Source organism: Primulina tabacum, chromosome 2 (assembly GCF_025594145.1).
Source record: "Primulina tabacum isolate GXHZ01 chromosome 2, ASM2559414v2, whole genome shotgun sequence".
NCBI classification, from domain to species: domain Eukaryota; kingdom Viridiplantae; phylum Streptophyta; class Magnoliopsida; order Lamiales; family Gesneriaceae; genus Primulina; species Primulina tabacum.
In genome coordinates this window covers 3,831,574-3,835,475 of record NC_134551.1, presented here as the reverse complement: position 1 = coordinate 3,835,475, position 3,902 = coordinate 3,831,574, and the positions used below count along the sequence as shown (strand labels likewise).

General features: G+C 39.6%; 1 pseudogene; it reads left to right on the top strand.

The window, feature by feature from the left end:
* The first annotated feature begins 293 nt into the window (after positions 1–293).
* Positions 294–3,589, top strand: LOC142526152 (heat shock cognate 70 kDa protein 2-like; annotated as a pseudogene).
* Positions 3,590–3,902: the final 313 nt, after the last annotated feature.

The window sequence follows — 3,902 nt, the reverse complement described above, 5'->3', positions numbered from 1 at the left end:
GACAGTCTCACACAAATTTTTACCATAACTAATATAACATTTGTTCTTAATATTATTTTTATTAATAGTATAAGAATAACAATAATATATTATGAGCAAACCAATCTGTATTGTGGGGATACAAATATAGTAGTATTACACACACACACAACCAAACCACATAAATAATCTTCCACCATTAAAGACTTTTCCGCATCCATCTACGGCTACGAATGATTCATTGGTTTATCGAACATTCTGGAACGCGAAAATCAATGACTTTGCATCCCTATAAATATGCTCACACGCCGCTGACATTTTCATTTAAGTAACCCTAGCTCTTACAAACGGCGATTTGGGGCTAGTTTTTCTAAGTTTGCGATTCTTGTTTTTGTGAATTTAGATCTAGAAAAGAGCGGCTGAAATGGCAGGGAAAGGAGAGGGTCCGGCGATCGGAATCGATCTCGGAACGACGTATTCATGCGTCGGCGTTTGGCAACACGATCGCGTTGAAATAATCGCGAACGATCAGGGAAACCGGACGACGCCATCTTATGTTGGTTTCACCGACACCGAGAGGCTCATCGGTGATGCTGCCAAGAATCAGGTCGCAATGAATCCGATTAATACTGTTTTTGGTAAGATTTGTTTTTGAAGCTGGCGATTTTTATCATTTAAAATGTTCTATGTTTCAATGGATATTTTTGTAGATCTGATTTCTCATGTGGTTGATTCTCGATATTGGTGTTACTTTGTTGGATGTGCTAAGTCTCTTGCTACGCGAGTCGTATTGATTGTCTTAGTTTAGATTTGTAATTAAAACTAGTTCTTTTCTGCTGGTTCTTGTCTATTTTATGTTGATTACTGTTTTTTTTACGTAAAGTTCCATTGCTGAATTCTAATATATAAGATAATCCTTCACGATTTGTTTTAGGTTATATTTTGAGCAAGTTCTTCCTGTTGTTTATGATAATCTAGAACCAACCTTGATGTGCTAATTTAACCTTGCTCAAACTAGATCCGTAGTGTTCTAGGTTTGATGTAGCTCTTGTCTGTATCAATGTGTTGATCTTGCCCGATTAATTTATGATTATGCTTATAATTAAATGGATACAAAGTACTTTATTTGGTTAAGATCGCGTGAGTTTGAACTTTCTTGTTAGGAGCCATGGCCGGAGGATATGGTTGAATGCGCTGTGTGCAGATGATGACAATAGTTGCATAATAAAATGTAGGTTTTAACTTGTTAGTGGTTGTTTGTGTAACATTAGACTCATCAACCATTTCCATTTTATTATGTTTTTGTTTCCCACCTTCTTAGGATAGGTCATGTTGTTTTTTGCCTCAACTTTTTGGCCTTCTCTGTTTTATTCCAATTTGCTGCTGATTGTATTTTCTATGTTAATGTCGGTGCCGTATTCCCGTCAGCTTTAGAAGAATGCCGTATGCCCGTCAGCTTTAGAAGGAATCCCTTTTTTGATGCTTGTTTAGATGGGGTCTTGCGATTTTGTTCCGGGTTGTGTCTGTTTGATATTCTATTCTCAGTTGATTAATATACATAGGATTAAGTTTAATTTTGATGAAAGAAATGCTTTTGCTTCTCTTTTTGGCAGATGCAAAGAGATTGATTGGCAGGAGATTTTCTGATACTTCTGTTCAGGGTGACATGAAGTTGTGGCCCTTCAAGGTTATTGCTGGACCAGGCGACAAGCCCATGATCGTTGTCAATTATAAGGGTGAAGAGAAACAATTTGCTGCTGAGGAGATATCTTCCATGGTTTTGATTAAGATGAGGGAAATTGCTGAGGCATTCCTTGGTTCGACTGTTAAGAACGCTGTGGTTACTGTTCCAGCATACTTCAATGACTCTCAGCGTCAGGCAACTAAAGATGCCGGTGTGATTGCTGGTATCAATGTTCTACGCATCATCAATGAACCCACAGCTGCAGCTATTGCATATGGTCTTGACAAAAAGTCTACCAGTGTTGGCGAGAAGAATGTCTTGATTTTTGATCTTGGTGGAGGTACTTTTGATGTTTCTCTTCTTACCATTGAGGAGGGTATATTTGAGGTGAAAGCTACTGCTGGTGACACTCACCTTGGAGGTGAAGATTTTGACAACAGAATGGTGAATCACTTTGTCCAGGAATTCAAGAGGAAGAACAAGAAAGACATCAGTGGTAACCCACGAGCATTGAGAAGATTGAGAACTGCCTGTGAGAGAGCGAAGCGAACTCTTTCATCCACTGCACAAACCACAATTGAGATAGATTCTCTCTATGAAGGTATTGACTTCTACACGACCATTACCCGAGCCAGATTTGAGGAGCTCAACATGGATTTAGTTCCGGAAATGTATGGAACCGGTTGAAAAGTGTCTGAGGGATGCCAAGATGGACAAGAGCACTGTTCATGATGTTGTCCTTGTTGGTGGGTCTACTAGGATCCCTAAAGTCCAGCAGCTGCTGCAAGACTTCTTCAACGGCAAAGAACTTTGCAAGAGTATCAATCCTGACGAGGCTGTTGCCTATGGTGCTGCTGTTCAAGCTGCCATCTTGAGTGGTGAGGGTAACGAGAAGGTGCAGGATCTTCTTCTTCTGGATGTCACCCCTCTCTCCCTTGGTCTGGAAACTGCTGGAGGTGTCATGACTGTGTTGATCCCAAGGAATACCACCATACCCACCAAGAAGGAACAGGTCTTCTCCACGTACTCAGACAACCAGCCTGGAGTTCTGATTCAAGTATTTGAAGGAGAGAGAACAAGGACGAGGGATAATAATTTGCTTGGTAAATTTGAGCTTTCTGGCATCCCCCCTGCACCCAGAGGAGTTCCACAGATCACCGTGTGCTTCGACATTGATGCCAATGGGATCTTGAATGTATCAGCTGAGGACAAAACAACAGGTCAAAAGAATAAGATTACCATTACCAACGACAAGGGTAGACTTTCCAAGGAAGAAATTGAAAAGATGGTTCAAGAAGCCGAGAAGTACAAGTCTGAAGATGAGGAACACAAAAAGAAGGTAGAAGCAAAGAATGCACTCGAGAACTATTCATACAACATGAGGAACACCATTAAGGATGAGAAAATCGCCTCTAAGCTCCCTGCTGATGATAAGAAGAAAATTGAGGATGCGATTGATTCATCAATTCAGTGGCTGGAAAACAACCAACTTGCTGAAGCAGACGAGTTCGAGGACAAGATGAAGGAGCTGGAGAGCATATGCAACCCTATAATTGCCAAGATGTATCAAGGTGCAGGTGGAGAGGCGCCTATGGATGATGATGATGTCCCCGCACCTTCAGGCAGCAGCGGTCCAGGTCCTAAGATCGAGGAGGTTGACTAAATTTACGTTCTTACTGATGCGCATCTCTCGTTATGTATGAGAGCTCGGAGTCTTAAGATGGGGATGGTCGAACTGAACATTTTTATTATTATTAAACTTTTCGCGGAATTGTTGTGTAAGTTTTGGTGGACTAATGTTTTGTTTTTTCTTTTAGTCATTATGCTTCGAGGGAGAGCATCTTACCCATGGTGCTCTTCTGACTAAACCGTATTTTAATGTTTCTTAGTACTTATGAAATTGTCGTTCACGATCGTGGATCTTCACTAGTATTTCAAAATTTTCAGCTAGATTAACATGATGCAAATTAGAAATTTTCTTTTCGAGTTCGAGTAGGAGATGATTTGAGTACTTGATATTATAACGCAGATCTTTTATAAATTTGACGAATATAGAGTGTACAAGAATTATCTACATTTATTATGTTTTGAAAATGAAATGATTTCAATTACTTAAACCAAGTTAAGCAGACACAAAAGATTTAAAATACAAGAATAGCTTATATATATTATACTCCCGTATGGCACTAAAAATGTTTTACTTGGACATTTACACAAGTCGATGTTAAAATACAGAGAA